The sequence below is a fragment of the Triturus cristatus genome, chromosome 11, assembly GCF_964204655.1.
Source record: "Triturus cristatus chromosome 11, aTriCri1.1, whole genome shotgun sequence".
In the NCBI taxonomy this organism is placed as follows: Eukaryota; Metazoa; Chordata; class Amphibia; order Caudata; family Salamandridae; genus Triturus; species Triturus cristatus.
In genome coordinates this window covers 875,913,084-875,935,263 of record NC_140594.1, presented here as the reverse complement: position 1 = coordinate 875,935,263, position 22,180 = coordinate 875,913,084, and positions in this window count along the sequence as shown.

The window sequence follows — 22,180 nt, the reverse complement described above, 5'->3', positions numbered from 1 at the left end:
TTTTCTCTGCAGGATCTGCGCACCTGCGTGGATTTTGATGATTTAAAAAAAAAAAAAAATTGGGGGTGCCCTAGGGGTCCTTGTGGGACCCCCTAAGCAGGCCTAGGGGGTCAGGGTGTTTCTACCCTGCCCCCTTTTTGCATTTTTCGCGTATCTTTTTCTGTTTTCTTGTGCTACCCCGTGAATATGTCATGCCACACTTGCCTTCGCACGGGTTATATTGCCCCATCTAACGTGCCTTCCTCGATGCCTATGTTATAACGCACAGCGCTATGCCATACATATTACAATCTGGGATCCATATCTTTGTCACAGTGCATATGCAACGTTACACTCCCCAGCACATATTTTATATTACAACTTTAGAGACTAGTTAGGTTACACAACACTGCCCTGTGCATATTACACTCCAAGGTACATATCGCATAGCATGCGCTAGTGCCTGTGCCATCTCGCGCTCTCCAATGAATCTGTCATTGCGCACAATGTATTGCATATTATATTTCACCCCGGTTCATCTTATATCACACTTTTTGGTGCATAGTTTATACCATATACTATATCTAGTTTTCATTTACAATCGTGCTCTCAGGACTATGTTCTATATAACACTGGGTCCACCTACCCTTTTCACGGGCATTACATTTTGCGATGGGGGGTGGAGGGTCAGGGGGTATTTCTGCCAAGTGAGCCCGGAGTCACAGTCACAAACGTCCTCTTCTTCCTGAATAAAAGTGAGATTATGCTGCATACTTGTTAATATTTTAAGTAGTTCGCACAGACACACATTTTTAAAACAATAAAGTTCCTAATACCCACCTTCTCTGAACAGTTAGCTTGCTGCCCCATCCACCTCCTCCCTATCCTCTGTTGTCTGAATCCATGGACTAGCCTCCTCCCTCCTGCCATGCTTGGTCTGATGTGCTGCCACTGCCCTCCATTTAGCATGATGTACCAGTCCACTCCTCCTGCCCTCCATTGCCCAATTCTATGGCCCATCATTGACCTCCTGCTTAGCCTCTGTGCTTAGCTTGCTGCCCCTATTCTCCTTCCCCCGGCCCTCTGATGTCTTTGTGCATGCCCCTGCTCCATCCTTTTTGCCCACCATGGTCCATGGACCTGCCACTCCTATCTACTCTGAGTGTTCTGTTGAGCTGCCACTCCCCTCCCACCTGCCTAGCATTGTCAGATGACTGTAACCTGTCCCTGCCACCTCCACCCTGCCTGTCCACATGCCATGCCCCTATCCCCTTTCTCCTGTCCTCCATGGTCCTCCATGGTCCATTTTACTGCCACACCCTTCTGCCCTCCCTGGTCTGTTGTGCTGCAACTGCTCCTCCTGCCTGCCCCTCGCGGTCTGTTGTGAGGCCCCTTCCCCTGAACTCTCTTGTCTGTGCCCAGGTCCTGACCCTCCCTTCTATCCTCCATGGTGCTTTGTGCGTGCCCCTGCACCCTCCTTCTTGCCCATCATCGCCATTGTGCTGCCACTAACCCTCCCGCTTGCCATGCATGGTCTTCTGTGCTGCCATGGCCCCTCCCACCTTCCCTGTGTGGTCAGCTAGCTGCCCCTGACCCCCTCCCACCTTCCCTCCATGGTCTGTGTGTATGCCATCATAGTCTCATTGTTGCTCTCCATGGTGTGTTTCTAGTGTCCATCCTGTCTGACCTCCATGGTCATCTTGCTGTTCCTGCCCTGACCCCTTGCCCCCAGCCCTCTGTTTCCATGTGCAGACCCCTATTCCCTCCCTCCTGGCTTGTCTGTTCCATTGTAATGCCCCTGATCCGTCCCTCCTGCCCTTTATGGTCTGTTTTGCTGCAGCTTTCTCTCCTGTCTGTCAATTATGGTCAGCTAGCTACCATTGCCTCTTTCCCCTCTGTTCTCTGTTGTCCATGTGCATGGTCCTGTCCCCTCCCTGTTGCTTTCTATGGATTGTTGTGCTGCACTCCCGTCCCGCATGCCCTGTGTGGTGTATTGTGCTGCTGCAAAACCTGATGCCTGCCATGTAGGGTCAGTTTGGTGCACCTCTCCATGTCCCTCCTGTCCTCTGTTATCCGAGTCCATGTTCCTACCACAATTCCTCCTGCCTACCATGATCCAATGTACCATACTTGCGAACATTTTGAACTTGGTAAGAGCGAGATTTTGAAAAAACTGGGGTATTATTTTCCCCTTTGAGTTACATTGAAAAAGAGGAGATTGTAGACAGGAGACAGATCAAATAAAGCCCATTTGAGCTTAAAAACATTGGACGTTTCCTGGCTGAAACGGGTCTGTTGGCATGTATGGTTGTACTACCACTATCTCTTCCTTCTGCCCACAATAGTCTATTTTATTGCCACAGCCTCTGTTGCCAGTCCTGTATTGTTAGTTTGTTGCCCCGCCCCCTTTCCACTGCCCTCCATAGTCTGTTGTGCTGCCACTGCCCTTCCTGCCTGCCCAGTGTGGTCAAATTGTTGCCTCTGCACTCTCCTACCTGTCTTCAATTTTCAGAGTCCGTGCCCCTGGCCTCTGCCTCTCAACAGTATCCTAATGAACAACTAGATTGCTAACATTCTATATTTATTACAAAAGTGTGGAAGGCCTGACGTCATCTTGGTGTAATCAAAACTGTAATACCTAGAGCATTTCCTTTAGAAATTACGTATATGAGAGGGTCTTATTTGCATCAAAATTATGGTTAGTGCTCTAAAAAACTAAAATGAGGACATATTTTCTGAGTTTTCAAATAGCGACAAAGAACTTTTAAATTATTTGTAATCTTTATGTTTTTTTATCCAATTGACCACTTGATTAAATGTTGCACCTAGGGGAGATAATGTGGTGTTACTTCCAGAGCTGCAGACTTTGCAACTGGGGAACCAGGTTGGAGTTTCTGCTTCAGCTCAACATTCTGTGATTCTGGTCAAATCACTTAATCTCCCCATGTCTACAACCAAAATGAATTTGATCTTGTGTGATGTAACCAATGCTCATGTAAAGCACTCCAATACCTGACAAGTCTGCACTATATAAAACTGCAAATACACAAAAAATAAGTGTTTTGCACACTTCTGTCACTGGACTACATGTGGGCTACATCTGGGTGATATTTGTGCTGCATTTGGGCTCTTTTGTCTCTGGTGGCCATCTTGGGAGATTTATTTGTTATGAAGTTTCCTAATTTCCTCATTTACTGTAGTCTTCTCAGTAGGAAATGCTTTCAGTTTTTTACTTTGATTCCATCAAGAAGGTATTCACATATGTCACACATTTGCCATAAATTCTGAATGTTAGCACTCTAGTTGCTTATTAGATCACTGTAGTAAAGCTACTGCTCACCACGGTAGTCTGCTGCTGGTATTAAAAGTGCATGTTTCAGTCTGCATATCAGAATTTTTTTTATGAAATAGAAGAGGATTTGAGAAGTCACTCAAAATGTGCCCTAATTTTTCTTTCTTCAGCACTAATCACAATTTCTATGGCAAAATGAACCCCCTCATTGTGTTCCTTTTTAAATTAAATGTTTTAAGTGTTACCAGTTTATTCCAATCAAGGTGGCTTCAGGTGTGCCATACTTTTGTCATACGTAAGAGAGTAAGCGCTCTAGTTGTTCTTAAGAACACTCTGGGACATTCTGTCATTGGGCTATACTTGGGTTACATCTGGGTGATATTTGGGCTACATTTGGGCTCTTTTGTCTCAAGTGGCCATCTTGGGAGATTTATTTGTTGTGAAGTTTCCAATTTCCTCATTTAATGCGGTCTCCTCAGTAGGAAATACTTTCAGTTTTTTATTTTGGTTCCATCAAGAAGGCATTCAGATGTGTCACACATTTGCCATAAATTCTGAATGTTAGCACTCTAGTTGCTCATTAGATCACTGTAGTAAAGCTACTGCTCACCAGAGAAGTCTGCTGCTGGTATTCAAAGTGCATGTTTCAGTCTGCATGTCAGAATTTTTTTATGAAATAGAAGAGGATTTGAGAAGTCAAAATGTGCCCTAATTTTTCTTTCTGCAGCACTAATCATAATTTCTATGGCAAAATGAACCCCTCCTTTTGTTCCTTTGTAAATTAAATGTTTTAAGTGTTACCACTTTATTCCAATCAAGATGTCTTCAGGTGTGCTATACTTTTGTCATAAGTCAGACTGTTAGCGCTCTAGTTGTTCGTTAGAACACTCTGGGACATTCTGTCATTGGGCTATACTTGGGCTACATCTGGGTGATATTTGGGCTACATTTGGGCTCTTTTGTCTCTGGTGGCCATCTTGGGAGATTTATTTGTTATGAAGTTTCCTAATTTCCTCATTTACTGCAGTCTCCTCAGTAGGAAATACTTTCAGTTTTTTACTTTGGTTCCATCAAGAAGGCATTCAGATGTGTCACACATTTGCCATAAATTCTGAATGGTAGCCCTCTAGTTGCTCATTAGATCACTGTAGTAAAGCTACTGCTCACCAGGGAAGTCTGCTGCTGGTATTGAAAGTGCATGTTTCAGTCTGCATGTCAGAATTTTTTAATGAAATAGAAGAGGATTTGAGAAGTCAAAATGTACTCTAATTTTTCTTTCTACAGCACTAATCATAATTTCTATGGCAAAATAAACCCCCTCATTTTGTTCCTTTGTAAATTAAATGTTTTAAGTGTTACCACTTTATTCCAATCAAGATGGCTTCAGGTGTGCCATACTTTTGTCATAAGTAAGATTGTTAGCACTCTAGTTGTTGGTTGGAACACTCTGGGACATTCTGTCATTGGGCTTTACTTGGGCTACATCTGGGTGATATTTGGGCTACATTTGGGCTCTTTTGTCTCTGGTGGCCATTTTGGGAGACTTATTTGTTATGAAGTTTCCTAATTTCCTCATTTACTACAGTCTCCTCAGTAGGAAATACTTTCAGTTTTTTACTTTGATTCCATCAAGAAGGCATTCAGATGTGTCACACATTTGCCATAAAATTAGAATGTTAGCACTCTAGTTGCTTATTAGATCACTGTAGTAAAGCTACTGCTCACCAGAGAAGTCTGCTGCTGGTATTGAAAGTGCCTGTTTCAGTCTGCATGTTAGAATTTTTTAATGAAATAGAAGAGGATTTGAGAAGTCACTCAAAATGTGCCCTCATTTTTCTTTCTGCAGCACTAATCATACTTTCTATGGCAAAATGAATCCCTCATTGTGTTCCTTTTTAAATTAAATGTTTAAGAGTTACCACTTTATTCCAATCAAGATGGCTTCAGGTGTGCAATACGTTTGTCATAAGTAGGACTGTTTGCGCTCTAGTTGTTCTTTAGAACACTCTGGGAAGCTGCAGTAGAACACAAAGGAATCAACTGACAGTCTCTGCCCTTGTTGGATGTACATGTTTTACTGAGAATGTCAGACTTCATTCTCACATGACTGAGAAAGATAATGTGAATTTACAGAAAATTTGCTCTCAGTTTAGCTTATAGATCACCTTCCAAACCTCTGTGGGGAATGCATGAGAAAATAGTTTTCTCTCAAACATGATTCATGATATCACAGCAGAAGGCTTTTTCACATGGTAAAATCACCTTAGAACACACCACAATTCCTAAAATGAGTATGGTACCATCAACAAATGATTTATAATGTAACTAAAGTCTTAAAACCTTCTATTAACTGCAATGCTTTTTAATGACGTGCTATCATGTACATTGGTCCCAAGATGGCTGCCAACACTTCTTGGATGAAGTACTGACAGCCAATCAGATCTCACGATGAGATGTATGGTTAGGCTCCGCCCAGATATATCTATCTTTTTAACTCTAATTTTCTCAGGAACTACTGAACGGATTTACACCTTTTAAGCAAAAGGCACGAGTCTGATCTGAGGACTACCTCTTTGCCAAATTTGGTGTTCAGCAGTTTGGGCTGTAGCTGCGTCAACAGGTCCTATGGGAAAATGCATGGGGAAAACGTGTTTTGGGACCCCTCTTTTTTCTCGGCCCCCGCTTGACGAATCACCGTGAAATTTTAAGGATGGAGCGGACCGGAGCTGGCAAAAAGTTTGGAAAATTTCACGAAGATTCGTCAATCGGCGCCAACGTTATTCCAAATAGAATGTTGCAGATTTCCTATGGAAAATAGGTCATAAATATAACTACCTACTGGCGACTGCAAAGTCGCCAGTAGGTAGTTATAGTTAGGACCTATTCTCCTTAATCTCCCAACTTAAAACGGCCACAGGGCGTGTTTACACAGTGGGGAAGGGAGGGGACGGGGCCTGAGGTGACGTGTGCAAACACACCCTGTGGCGCGTTTTAAGAGGTAGTTTTAATCCCCTGCCCTATTATATACTAGCAGCTTACAGAGGAGGTCATGCTAATTACAAGTTGACCCCAACGCATAGTGTTCCCTAGTGTATGTAGGTGTTTTCACTGTATTCTGAGTGCCTTTTAACATAGCACTGGCTCTAGGACTGGTTAGTCAGACTCAGTTACCACCAGTATCCATCTGAAAAAGTTGGGGGTACAGGATGATTTTGCAACAAGGCTTCTTTCTGCTCTTCTGTTTGTTCTTTCTGCACGTTATCCTTCTTCCTGCATTTTACTTCGTCTTTGAGGACTTCTGTTGCTTCTTTCTGCATTTCTTTTTTTTCTTTCTGTGCGTTTTTTCTTCTTTCTTCACATGTCCTATCTCTAAAATGATTGGAGCAGTGCACCACCAAATAATCAATTACAGTCGCACCAAATGGTCAATTTTCTTTTCATAGAAGAAGTCTTTATTGTAATTATCCAACCATTAAAATGGAAAACGTCTCAGCCAACGCGTTTCGTTCAAAGAATTGAACTTCGTCAGGGCGTACTAGAGAATATGTCTTAATCCCACAGTAGGTCCACTGTTTATATCGTGGGTAGTCCGTCTCTAAATAAAGAGCCTATAACGTGGACATGGTGTTTCCAGGTAAATTCATAATATCTGGTGTGTCTGGTGTACAAGAGAATGCCTCCTTGATAAGGGCACCACAATAATTTCACGAGCCTGCGACCGTCCGCGTTCCTTCCTCAAAACGCCTCCGGGTGTATAGTCGCGTCCCTACATGTCCTATCTCTGTAGGCATAGTTAGAAATTAGCATTTAAGAAACCTTTGAAAGTCACTGAAACAACCATAGGTTTCAGGCACGTTATAGTTAGGAATTAGCATTTAAAAAACCTTAGAAATTCACTGAAAAAAACATAGGTTTCAGGGGCGTTATAGTTAGCTGGACTTTTCACTCGTACAAAACCATTGAAATTCCCCCGTTATAGTTAGTTCAGCTAACTATAACTCGCATGCCCGCAATGCACTGCTGATGACGTCACATATTACATCACTCATGACATGCTCAGTGACATCACTCATGACATCACTGATGACATCTCAAATGACATCACTGATGACATCATCCTTGTGATAGAGTGGCAGACCTCCTCTCCCCCTAATATAACCTTTGATACACACATTCAAAAATAGAAATTAAAATTTTCAAAACAATGGACATACCAATACCAGTTACAACAACCTATTCAGTAATTCTAAGATCCACATACACATCCACTCATTCACCAACAGTCCTATACAGTCACTCATACATGTATTCACTCATCATATGTACTCATACACCTATGCATCTTGTTACACAATGCCACTCATCCATAGAGTTACTCACACACATAGTCACTCATGCTAATAAAGAATCAAACAGCCATTTACTTGCATATACAGTTATACACACACCACCACACTTACTTCTACAGAAACTTACACATACTTAGTCTTTTAAACAATCACTTATAGAAACAAATACTTATTCATACAGGAACTCTTTCAATCTCTCACTCCCACATATACTCACTTATATACACCAATAGTCACATATACTAGTTTAAAACATATGTAGTTACTCATAAAGACACTATTGAGACAGTCATTCACTCACTAACACACCCATGCACACACTCATCCACCCATACAGTCCTGAACACATGCTGTCTTCAACACATACAAACAGTGAGTCACTCATTCATGCACCTATGCTCTACGTAATACTCCCCACCGAACCATTCAGACACTCAGACACTCATACTGATACTCAAAAAACCAACTAATAACCTATATAGACACTCATGTAGCTACTCATCAACCCATGCAGCCAATTATACACAAAGTGAGAGACTGATACAGATATTTACATATTTAAACATTACTCACTAAGCCATGTATTCACTAAGATACACTTAATCAGTCAGTTATACAATCAATTTTTCAAAAACAAATCATCCATTTAGGCACTTATATACCCATTTATTCTTCCATCGACCTTGAGATATACATATATAAAACATATGTAATTTTCAGAAACACACACATTCACTGGATGATGTCATCAGTGATGTCATCAGTGATGTCATTTGAGATGTCATCAGTGATGTCATGAGTGATGTCACTGACCATGTCATGAGTGATGTAATATGTGACGTCATCAGCAGTGCATTGCGGGCGCGCAAGTTATAGTTAGCTGAACTAACTATAACGGGGGAATTTTAATGGTTTCGTACGAGTGAAAAGTCCAGCTAACTATAACGCCCCTTAAACCCATGGTTTTTTCAGTGAATATATATATATATCATGGACCAACGAGTTCACCCACTTTACCCATTGACTCCAACTTTGAGGGACTGCACAATGATTGCACACATTGTTCACAATCACCTAAAAATAGTTCCTCTCTATAGGCAGAAAGCTGGGTTAAAGTTGCATTATTACTATTTATTTTTAGCATTTAATACCAGCTTTTTAGTTTTCCTGCACGTTGGCTACCCAGTTATATGGGTGTTAATTTTGTGCATGCTGTAAGCTGTTGAAAGAAAGTGTGTGTAGTTGCCTGTGATTTGAATGCTTTAAACCATCAGGTATTTTGCCACTAAATTACATATATTTGCTTTAGAAGGAAGGGAGAATACTATTCATGGGCAAACTCACTTCCAGATGAACATCCAGTGATTTTGCAAGTTATAATGCATTGTTCATTGGTATGCAAAGGAAGACCTTCTGTAAGGTCTGTCTTGTGCGCCTTTTGATTCTTGTTCTACTGTTAAGCCAAAATAACTTTAAAGTTAATATTTCATCCAGCATAATGCTATTAGAGACTTATTTTCACTTAGTTCACTCATCAGGCCGTGAGATGGCAATAAAAGCGAATGACTCCATGGAGACATTAATGCTTTGGAATAAATGATCTGCTAGAACAGAAATTTAATTAATTTACAGAGTATATTGATAGTCCCTTGTTACCGTGCTGTATATTTTTAATCTTCTTTAACATCTGTAGTAAAGTGTTTGAAACCCCCTGCAGTTCAGCAGCTAATAGATAATTAAGCAATAAGGAAAGAGGTTTCCAGAGGGGAAAGTGTTCTTTTAAAAGAAGGCTGTCATAGCATGTATAAGTACTGCCGCTTTCATTTGCATTGAAGAGGAGAAAGTTGCCATGCTATGTCATTTTAACGTGTGATGCAGTTTTGTATTAAATCCATTTTGCGCTCAATTTTGAAGACTGCGTTAGCATGTTTGTCAAGGTAATATCCATGCACATGGCAGTCCGGCATCAGGTGCACTGCAGGAAAAGTAGTGCTATTTGAACCGTATAACATGAATTCTGCTCGCAGCTTCTAGCATAATTTCTGATGTATTTAAATGATATCACCATTTGCGCTGGAAATGAGTGCAATGGGGCAGATTTACAAGCCCCATGCGCCACTTTTGCGTCACTTTTAACATGGGAAAAGTGACGCAAAAGTGGCGCAAGGGGCTTGTAAATCTGCCCCAATGTTTCTTTAATCCAATGTAAGATAGCCTGTCTGGGCAAGTCCCCATTTGCAATCAGGGGGCTCATTTATTTATTAAATGTTTTTGCAATGGAAAAGCTTGCAGTGCGCAGAGTTGTAGGCTATGCGAGTGAAGAAAAGCAAAGCACATGAGAAGGCCTGCGAGTTGCAAATGGTTTTGTGACTCGTAATGTTCGCATAGTGAGTCCATTTGAATCCCTACATAAAGGCTGTACATCAGAACCACACAGGCATTAATCACGCCTACCTTAATGTGGTACGAATAACGAGTGAGGCTTTACAACGCATTCTGTTACTACTCAAGTCGTTCTAACGACTTGCTTTAGGGAAAGCACTGGCGTTGCAATAGTATAATTTACTAATCCAACTCCAGTCTGGGCAACCGTAGGAAAAGTGTTGGGCTTAAAGTCCAACATCAATCCAACAATGCTTTTCTTAAGGCAAGTCTTTGTAACGAGCTGCGGTGTAAAGGCTGTTTCCCCTACATAAAAGGGGCATGAAAGTCATGCTAACCTCTTACTTGAGACTCGCAAACATATGCATCAATTAATAGTATATTGACATCTGAATCTGAGTGATACTAGGTTTGGGTGAAATTTAAATTACGCGATCGTCATTTGTGTAATGTCAGGAATTTCACATTTCGCTTGTTTCATGCAGTTCCTGATATTACACCATTTAGACAGCTTCTGTAATTATACGCCATTTCCGTTAATTATTTATCGCAAATAGCACCATTCAAAGTAAAAAAAAAATACCTCGACCGCAAGAGAACAAAAGAACGTGAGTGGCTGTTGTTTGCAGTACTTTTCTCCAATTGCTTCAAATTGAATTTAAATTTACGCGATGGCGCATTCCACACTAAAATAATGAATGAAATGATGGATTGGCATTTTTTTCTATTTATGTATAATTTAGAATAATTTTGCCAAAATTTCACGTAATTATGTGAAAGCAAACAATGCACATTTTGCACAACCCTGGGTGATACCCATTAACATAGTCGAAGCTGTCCGTGAGGGAGAGCGTCCATGTGTCAATGTCAGCTGTGGGCATTGGTGAGCGCATGGAGTGGTGAATGGGATTGCTGCATGTTCTTGCTGATTCCATTTGCATCCTGCCCCTTCTTTTTAAATGTAGTCCATGTGCCTTCTGGGGCACAGTCTACAGTCATGGCACTTTGAGAATGTGAATGCAGGGTTGGAGTCCAGCTGGCCCTCGAACGCCTCCATCCCTTCAGTCCCAGCCATTGATAAGGAGTTGTATAGGCAGTACATATGAAGTCATGTTACTGCGAATCCTTGTGAATAGCAGATTTGTGCAGTGGTCATTTGATGCAGTACAACATAAAGGATCAGGTAAGGTTGCAGTGCTATGCAAAAACTATGCCTTCCTTGCAACCTTATCCTTGATTTATTGGGCTTCATACATTTTCCCATCACATTATGTTTTGGCCTGATTCATAACAAACAAAGAGTAACTTTATGTGTTTTACTCATGGACAGCAGCAGATTTCCATAGGAAATTCAAACACCAAGCCAATTTATTTCCCACCAGCCAGATTTCAATTTTAGGTTAGAGATGTATTCCTTTTTACAGATAGAAAGTTGTGAAATCCATTTTCCACAAACTACTGAAAATATGGAGGTGCTTGGGACACTTACATGTCCAATTTGTGCATTTACCTCCAGCCCTAAGAAAGCTCTACATTTAGGTCCACAAATTGGTTGAGAACAGTTATTGGAAATATAGAATGTAGGATGCAGGCTGAAAGGTTTTAAAAAATTGCCAGTGGTGATATTTAGGAAGAACATACCACCAGTATCCCATCATGACCTGTCAGCTGTAGTTGAGCCAGCTCTCTTTTTACAAGGATCAAGGATCATGCTAGAACTGCAGTTAATTTATTTGGCTCTTGTTTAGAGTTTGGCAGATGGGATACATTACAAACGTAGCAGATGCCCATGAGTTGTATCAGAAGTGGATTATATCGTAAGACACTTTTTAATATGTTTGGTGAGATATTCATCACATTTTGACAGACTGTCCCATCCCCCAAACTCGAAATAAAGTCCTTTGCCCATTCTCCAGGAAGGAAGGAGGGTTGTTTATGATTGTAATGAATATCTCCTAGTTAACTAGGATTACTGGTAAGTAAATATTTCTTCTCTTCCAGGGATCTTCATTTAAACGCATTAGCATTGAACAGAGTAGCAAGTCCATCCCTTGAAAAGGTGGAGAAAAGACACACAAGGAGAACAGAACTAAATGACTCAAAAAGATTCAGTTAAGCATCTGCCCTGGAATCTCAATTGAGACAATAATGTCTGGTAGACGTATGACTCAACCTCCAAGTGGTCAATTCACACATGTTAGCAATTGATGTATTTTTTTTTTAAGTTTAAGAGAATTTTATTAGACAATGAACAAGAAAAATGCAATACAAAATATCAATTAGGAAGGAGGGGGGGAGGGAGAAGGGTAGAAAAAGGGGGGGAAGGGGATTGCAAATGGAATATATAAGAGAAAGTACACAACAAAGCAATGAACATGGGCATTGAAAAGAAACAAAGAAATTATATCAATCCTGACTAAACGATAAATTACAAAGAGCATAAAAATAAAACAGCAGGGTAAAATATTCTGAACGTGAAAAGGGTATCATGGGGGCTTGGGAACTTCTTGTTGAGCAGGCGATGGAGGGAAAGTGCGAGCAGCACAATTATCTAAATATAGCGTAATGGGGAGCCACAAGTCTGCACGCTTAGCTGCCAATTGAACAGGAAAGACAAAGGCATTATCAAGTCTATGGTTATGACAGACATTATACCACCACGCTTTGAAAGAAATATTGGATGCATTTTTCCAATTAACAGTAATCTGCTGAAAAGCAACAGCCAATAACAAATCAACAATGCGAACAGACATATCTACGTTATCCCAGCTAGTGGATAGACTGCCCAGGAAAAGGTGAGTAAGAGAAAAAGGAATACAAGTATGAAAAATAACATTGACTTGTGCCCACACCTGTAACCAAAAATCATGTACATGTCTGCAAAGAAATATCATGTGGGGTAGGGTAGCATTGGGAGCATCACATGACCAACACTTGTCTGGGGTAGTAGGAAATCGCTTATGTAGTGTAGAAGGAGTATGAAGTAATCTGTTGTAAATAAAAAATAGGGATTGTGTCAACGAAGCCGCTCTGGAAGTTTTGCGCAATTTTGTCCAGATTTTGTCCCATAAGAATATCGGCCAATCTATCCCGAGGTCATTTTCCCATTGAAGTTCAACCTTGGATTTAGGTCTAAGTGACTCAGGTGTGTGAAGGTATTTATAAAGAAGAGACGCTTTGGGGCCAGTACGAAGGAGGGAATGAAGTCGAAAAATAGGGGTGTGAGAAATAGGGGGAGGAGGAAAAACCGAAAGTCGTTCATAAATCTCCAGGACAGCAGCCTTAAGGAGAAGATACTTGGAGAAAAAGGATTGGGGTAAGCCAAAGGAGGAACAGAGGTCAGGAAAAGAAACAAAGGTGGAACCAGAAAAGAGCTGCGAAATCCAAATCAAACCTCGGGTTCTCCAAGATTTCCAGTAAAAGGGCTTACGACCGATTAGGAGATATTTATTATGCCAGATAGTGGAAGAAAGGAAATCCGCAACGGTCATAGGAGGGCCAGGAGCAGCTGACAGTAAAAGCTTAAGAGTATACTTGTGAATGGGAGTGGGAATCAAAGAGGGCTTACTGGAAAAAGCAAGATATTCTGCAAAAGAGAACGGGGAGAGGAAAGTACGTTCAACCTTAAGCCATAGAGGGCAGGGGGAAGTGGAATCTTGTAACCAGAGGGAAGCTTGACGCAATAAAAAGGCCTTCTGATATGCAGGGAAGTCAGGAAAGTTGACACCACCTTCAGAAGCCGGACGGATGAGCCTAGCCAGAGACATTCTGGATTTTTTGGAGTTCCACAAAAACGAGGATAACGTTGAGTTAATCTTGGTAAAGAATTTCGTTGGAATGGGGACTGGGATATTGGAGAGTGTGTATAGAACAATAGGAGAAATCATCATTTTAATAGTGTCAAGACGGCCCCACCAGGAGAGATATAAAGGATGCCACCTTGCTGTGAGATCTGCAATCTTTTGTGAGCATTTGGACATACACAAAGAAATAGTGTCTGAAATTGAGGGGGTAATGCATAGACCCAGATATTTAATGTGGGAAGGACTCCAAGTAAACCGAGAGTCAATAAATTCTTGCTTGAAAGTAAATTTGGTCAGGGGAAGGATCTCACACTTATCATGATTAAGTTTCTACCCAGAGATAGAGGAAATAATACTGACTTCAGTCATGAAAGCAGGGATGGATTCTGCAGGTTTAGAAAGAAAGAGTAATATATCATCTGCATAAGCAGCGAGTTTAATATGCGAGTCCGCAATCTGGAAACCATGGATGGCAGGATTTTGACGCAGCCTGGAGAGAAAGGGCTCCAAAGCAAGGTTAAAAAGAAAAGGGGATAAAGGGCAGCCCTGGCGAACGCCTCTGCCTAGGTCGAAATAGGAGGAAATTTGACCATTCGCAAATACTGCCGCTCTAGGATGGGAATATAACAGGGAAACTAAAGAGATAAATCTAGGGCCAAAACCAAACCAAGTGAGAGTGTGAAAGAGATAGCGCCATTCAACTCGGTCAAAAGCCTTTTCGGCGTCAAGGGCAATCGCTGCAAGTGAGTGCTGGTAGCGGGAGGATTTTGACAGGATGTTGAATAAGAGTCTAGTGTTGTCCGTAATATATCGGCCCTTAACAAACCCAGATTGCTCCTCGCCTAGAAGATCAGGGAGAAGGTGATCCAATCGGATCGCTAATGTTTTAGCGAAGAGTTTGTAGTCAATATTGACTAGGGATATGGGCCTGTAATTTTTGCAGTACTGTGCATCCTTCCCGGGTTTAGGTATGAGGCAGATATGGGCATCCGAAAACGTCCCTGAGGAGGCACCGCAGGAAATAAAAGTATGGAGTAGAGAGTGAAGTCGTGGGATCAACAATTTAGAAAAGTGAAGGTAGAACTCGACGGTAAAGCCGTCAGGACCAGGGGCTTTGTTGGGTTTGAGATGTTGCAATGCATTAAGTAATTCCTGTTGTGTGACGTCTGATTCTAAGGAGGAGAGATCTGGAGGGAAATCAGCTGGTGTATGAATGGTGGAGAAGAAACGAGCAAGGGAGCTGGGAGTAGACTGGGTTTCGGAGGTATACAGAGTTTCGTAGAAACATGAAAATTCAGCAAGAATATCAACATCCATATGTTTTAAATTATCATCAGAGTCATAAACAGATTCAATATTTAACTTATTATGCTTAATCTTCAAATAATTAGCTAGGAGCTTTCCTGCCTTGTTCCTACCCCCATAAAATTTAGCGGTAGACTTCAACAGGTACAAGGAGGCATCCTCCGTAGACTTCTCATTAAACTTCATTTTTGCTGCGATGAGAGCTGTCAGGCTGTCAGCAGAGTGCGAGGTGAAATACGCATGTTCCAGTGTTTTAATATCAGAAAGGAGATTTTTAGTGAACCTTCGAGCACTCTTACGTTTGTTCGCAACGTAACTAATAATAAAGTCACGTGCTGCTGCCTTAAAAGCATCCCAAATAGTGTGGTCAGGGAGAGTATCGTCAGCATTAAGGAGGAAAAATTCATCGAAAAAGGAAGTAAAGGTGGCTGTAAATTTGGGGTCTGCAAGGAGGGAATTATTAAAACGCCATCTCCTGGGGCCAACATTTTTAGGGAGTACATCAACACTTGTAAGAACGGGAGCGTGGTCAGAGAGCAGTATCGGGCCTATCTCAGAGTGTAGGAGTGATTGAGCGAGGTTGTGGGAAACAAAGATGTAGTCAAGTCGTGACTGGGAACGGTGACAGGGAGAATAAAAAGTGTACTCCCGCAACTTTGGATTGCAAAGGCGCCAGGAATCTACTAGTTTATGCTGTGAAATAGCATGGCTAAACAGCTTGTGGGGCTTGTTGGGAATATAGGGGGCTTTGGACACCCTATCGATAAAGGGATCGAGTGGTTGATTACAATCCCCCGCCAGAATAAAGTTGTGGTCCATGAATTTAGTTAAAAGTGGAGAGAAATCAGCCCAAAAAGAAGGTTCGCCTGTGGTAGGACCATATACATTGAGAAGAGAGACTGGAACACCTCTAAGCGATAACTTAGCATAAACCCAACGACCAGAAGCATCCGACTCATGGGTAAGGACCTGGAAGGGAAGAGACTTGCGACAAAGGACTGCCACACCATTGCGTTTGCCATCACCTTGCGAGTAAAACAGTTCACCCACCCAACCACGTTTAAGCTTAACAGATTCAACCTCAGTTAAATGCGTTTCTTGGAGGAATGCAATATCAACATTCAATTTGGCAAGGTGTGACAAAATCCGTTGACGCTTAATCGGAGAATTAATCCCCTTCACATTCCATGACAATATATTCAACGACATGACAGTAACTTATCTACAAAAAATGTGAATAACAGAGTCAATAATAGAAAAACCCATGAAAAGTAGAGAGGACAGAAGGAAAAAAGAAAAACTAGTGGAAACATGTTGAAGTAAAAGAAAGAAAACAAGTGATCATAAGTGTGAGCCATATCAAGAAAGGGTGAATAAAGTGCAACAGTGTCGGAAGTGACCCAGAAAACCAGAAATAAGGAAGAAGTAGAGAGAAAAATTGAGTCAGAAGGACAAGGAATGCAATTCTCACAAAAGACAGGAGCAGAAGCAATAAGATAAAGCAGAGAATATAAGAGAATAATAGAGACACTGGAGTAGGGAGCCAGAAGGGGGAGAGAGGTTGAGAAACGAGTGTAGCAGGAAAAAAGGAGAATGCAATCCTCATAGGAGCAAAGAGTTTCGATCAGCAATAATAAATCACCATGAAAATATGTAAACAATAACACAAACATGAGAAGAGGTAAAAGGGAAGGGAAAGAGGAAAAACCAACAGATGCACCAGGAAGGTAAATAAGGAAATAGGGAAAAAACATACCTACGAAGGGAAGATACGAGGAAGGGTGGAGGGAGGAAGGAACCACAAGGGTGAGGCAGCACACCGAGGAGCAGCGAGGCAGGGGTCGGGAGACATCATCAAAACATGAGGACAAACTCCTGTAGGACGAAAAAAGGAGAACAAAGGATTAAAACGTGCCGGGAAGTCACGATGGAACCATTGAGGAAATATGAATTTTGTGATCAGTTATGTCCCCTATCGTAGACCCCAACGGCTCCATGTACATGCTATACGTACATCTATGTTCCCTCCTGCTCCAGTTTTGAAGACGCAAATATATGTGCGTCCACCGTCAACATGTCCTCTTTCAGATCCACCATGAATGGGTCAAATATTCCTTTTCTAAGTATGAAAGGCCACCGACTTTATGTGGTTCACTTTCCACATTTTTACAGATTCAGGCGAGTAGGCCCGAATTCTGTCATCAAGCCTTTTCCTGCCTTCTGCCTCTGAAAGCTCCAGTCTGAGCCTGCATCTGTGACCATGAACTTTGTCTCACTCCCTGCGCGGCTAACGGTGCCTGATCCAGCCCGTCGCCTGCCAAGAACTGTATTTCACCTTCAAGATTATCTCCTCCGCCCCTCATCCGATGCATTCCTGTCTAGCAGTTTAGGTAAACATTCCTCCAGCTACCGTGCAAAGAGGCCAGGCCTCGCTGTCCTCATGCAAGTAATTCATAGCCCTGTTACCATGGAATATTCCTACCCCCTCGCATCTAGTGTAGACACTTAGACGCTTGTACACGCACTAGTCAGTATAGTCAGTATAGAATAAGATTCTATCCTAAAAGACCTCTCTTTTTGGATAACGCAGTTCTTTAAACATAGGATATTAGATATGATTTGGGATTAGGTTGACATAACCCCAGACTTCTGTCTCCACATGTAGAGCTAAATGTCAAGTCCCATTCTCCCTCTAGTTGCACGTCAATCACACGTCATGCGGCTGCGCACGCATCTCTGCCAAATATTTCTGCTGACATTGCAGGATTCTCTTATGGATCCACCCACTAATGACATCATGTATGATGACGTTGTCTAGTTACGCCTATTCTAGTTACGCATGCATAGTTTATTTTTCTTATCAGTTGATACGCCTACTACATCTGTTTTACTGTAATGCTTTTTCTATAAAAATGATTACCTGTCAATAATATATGCCCTTCCTTCCTGAACTTTCGTGGTGATGGAATAGAACGCCTACAATTTAAATTGTATTCCTTTGTATAGGAATAAAAGCCTTTTTAAACCTCTAATACCACGGATTCTGCCTCTCATTTTACTGAGTTATTTTTAATAGACTTTACCGCATAAAAAATAGTACCGGTAACGAAATATTTACCACATAAATTGGCGCCCGAACAGGGACACTTTCTCATCTCACGCGCCGGCGGTGCGTTGCAGGCCCGGTCTCCTGCCACAGCTGAACGGACAAAAACGCGTACCCGCAGGATTTCCTGTATCTCCCTCCGGCCAAGCGGGGACGACTGAGGCTGCGATCAACACCCAGACGAGGCGGTGAGAAGTGCGAAGTATCCCGACCAGAGCCTAGCTGAGAGAGCAAGATCCGAGGTATACAGAGACCCGCCAGGTTCCGAAGTTCCGAGTCCAGTCCGGTCCAGTCCAGTTTCAGTTCCGTTCCGAGGCCTTCCGTTCCGAGCTACCCGGTGAGTACCATTACCGGGGAGGCATTTAACGTGCACATAGTCTGTGCCGGTCAAGACGGGTTTGGGTACACAAATCCGGTCTGCACTGTTTTAGCAGTGTATCTGTACTGTTTAGCAGTATATATAGTATGTTTTGCGTATAAATAAGATAAATAAGTATTATCTAGTGTCAGTATTATGTCAGTAACTAGTTTTCTATTAGTTATCATTATTCGTAAAACTGTTAAGTGTTAAATGTTTCAAATACGTTCTATATACTGTGGTGTGAATGACTGTTCATTATTGTGTTTTTGTAAAGTGTGTTCTAGTCATAAGGTCTAAAAATGCCGCTCTTCTCGAAATTAAGACAGATCAAAACTAGAAAAGGAGTACTCGAAGAAGCTGTTCCCATCCCACCGAGGGACACTCCAGGGTACTTTATGTATCATAAGCATGGCCTAGATGCCGTATTATTTCTTGATTTATGGGTGGACTACACCAAAGAATTACCAGAGAGTCAGAGATGGCCCGCAGCGGGGACCTGGGATGCATATTGCATCATGAGAGTAGAAGAAGAATTATGGAAAAAGAAAGCCAGACAGTCACAGAAAGATGCCATTGAATTATGGCGTAAGGAATCATATAGACGTACAGAAAAAGCACTCAGACAGTAAGAGAAAGGTAGAGAGAATTCAAATAAAACCCGAGAAAATCTATTACTTGAGGAAGGTACCCGAGTAAAATCAGAACAAGTAGACAGACAAAGAAACGCTCTTATGAATGGTATGTATCCACTTCTGGCCGAAGGGTTACCTAAGGCTACTCCGGAGATACCAAAAGACTTGCCACCTCCATTGTTTCCGATAAAAGCACATCCCAAGGGGCATCCTAGAACCGCACAAGAGGTTTTCCTTTCCTCCTATTTAGATGACGCAGCTCCCGAGTATGCTAATACCGCACCACATAGACCGCTTGCCGATGATGCTCATCGCCAAGATTCTCCGTCTGTACCTCCACAACAACAAGCTTCGACACACATTCCGACAAACACATCTGTTTCTACAGTTTTTCCCGCAACGACGGTTGCTGTCTCACCTTCAACAAATCCTTTTACGTCCAGCACCCCAGACGGTGCTATAGGAGGTACGACAGACATTTTTTCTACACCACCCAGAGGAGATAAATTTTCCCTTAGAGAATTAGCACACCAACGTACGCCCAAACTAGCAACCCCCGACATGCTCAAGGAACTTCTAGTAGATTGTAGATATGATCCTGTACCCGGTAAACGGGACGAAATGCTGCTGTCATCATTACGTATTCGACGAGCTGCAATATATTTAACGAAGCTACCAGGAATGGCTACACATTTAGAAAATATATATCACTTTGTCCAGTCAGGACGAGGTCCTGAAAGTATTAGCAGAGCCATGGAGTACCAGAAAGTGGAGGTACAGGGACAACTGTTACGTTTCCTCATAAACTGTGTAATCAGAAATCAAGACCGGCCAGGGGTAAATCCGGAAGAAATGCAAAAACTTGTCACTTGGGGTAAGAATATATCAGAAGGAAGACAAGTTAAACTGTTATGTATAGTAGTTATGTACCGAAAGATCCGCAAAGAAGTAGAACGAATACACGAAGAAAGATTAGAGGTAGACCCCACTGACCTAAACAGAGAGGAGGGGGAGCAAGAATCAGACCAAGCAGATACAATAGCTTATGTAGGTAGAAGAAGATCCCATAATAATACCAGAGGTTTTAACGACCCAATACGTCCAATACGTCCAGAATGTAATAGACATCTTCCAAACCCTATGCTAAATACAAAATCCCCTGAACACTTATTCCAAGCCGCTGATAAATTACTCCGAGATCGAAGGGGGTACCACGTGCTCGATTCCATGGACGAACAAGAATTAGCCAGGTCAGCAGTACAATGGGCTGACAGTCCCGGCGAATACAATGATGATGTACTTGCACACACGTTTCTGAATCTAGACCCATATGAACAGCGTTTAGCTAGTATATACATGATTCAACACCTCCTTATATTATATAAAAGCCAACACTCCGATCCAGGACCCTTACCTGACATATTGACAGAACTACTCACGAACATATGGAGAGGGTCAGGTACTGATTTGATTAAGGAAATTCTAGAATCCCGAAACCAATATTTAAATTTTGTATGCCCAGAACACGTTCCAGTTCCCATCATGGGGAGAAAAATGTATCCCATAGATAGACAGAATCCGTTACGCGAAGTACACCCAATTAGAGGTGCCGATGATAATTTTACACGCGTGTTTGTATACACGCCTATAACTAAACTGGAATTATTAGAAATGAAGAAAGTAGTACCTAGTCATGACAAGGACCCAGCAGGTTTCCACCGTGAGATAAAAGACATGTTACTCATGGGAGAGTATACCTACCCCGATATTATGAAAATATTAAAGGTCCTATTACCCGCCGGTGTCTATGAGAAACTCAAAGAAAAGGAATGGGAGGTGGGAGACCAAAAGATAGATTGGACAGCATTAGAAAACGAAGAAAAGGCCCGAGCTGCAGGAGCAGGGCTTGGGGATAAGACTACAGCATTACAGGATTACTAATACAGGTACTGCCACGTTTATTAACTACGAAAAAGGAAGACTGGGGTGCAATCTCAGCCTGTAAACAAAAACCAGAGGAAGACACTAGTGATTTCTATTCCCGATTTGAAAAATGTTTTAGTATAAATAGTGGTATAAAAGCCAGTAGTGAGTCATATCCACATCTGTTTGTGACAAAATTAGTTGAAAATTCTCTGCTACAAGTCAAGAATAGAGTATTGAAATTCGAAAGTACCTGGCAAGGTAATACCCCATCACAGATGCTACAGATGTTACAATATCACCACAATAGAATTAGAGAAGAACAAGAACACGAGCAAAGACGTATGAAAGATACGAAAATGAAAATGCTTGTTGCACAATCAGTTCCAGCCGATAGTCACCAAAAGGGTGATTCCGCAAGTCCTGCGAAAGGGACATGCAACTACTGTAAACAACAAGGTCATTATATACACGATTGTCCAGTCCTGAAACATAATATTGCCACAGGTAGAACACATGAGAGACCACGTCCACCTAGACAGGATCAGAATCAACAACTAATGCCTCAGCAGGCACAACCTAGGTTAGTCCCGCAACAACTAGCACCGCAACAGACAGCTCCACAACAGATCGTAGCACCACCACAAGCGCAGCCTGTCGCTGCAACACAAGCAACAACACAACAGATGTATCAGTACGCACAAACAGATTATCCCGATTATCAACGATACTCATGAGATAGCCTAGAGAGGGAAGTTGGCTTACCCCTTATAGAGGTTCCTGTAGACCAAGAGGGACCTTATGTACATAGTGAACTATTAGGGGAAGACAGAAAATTTTTACTTGATACAGGGGCAAGCAGAACAACTATAAGACGCAGTGAAGTTCCAGGGGCACCCCTCTCAGGCTCCCAAAATATTTCCCTTGGATTCTCAGGAAAACCTATAATTAATGACGTAACACAACCTCTTCCACTTACAGTCGGTCCATTAACACGTACTACAGATTTATTGCTTACTAAATCATGTCCAGAAAACTTGTTAGGTAT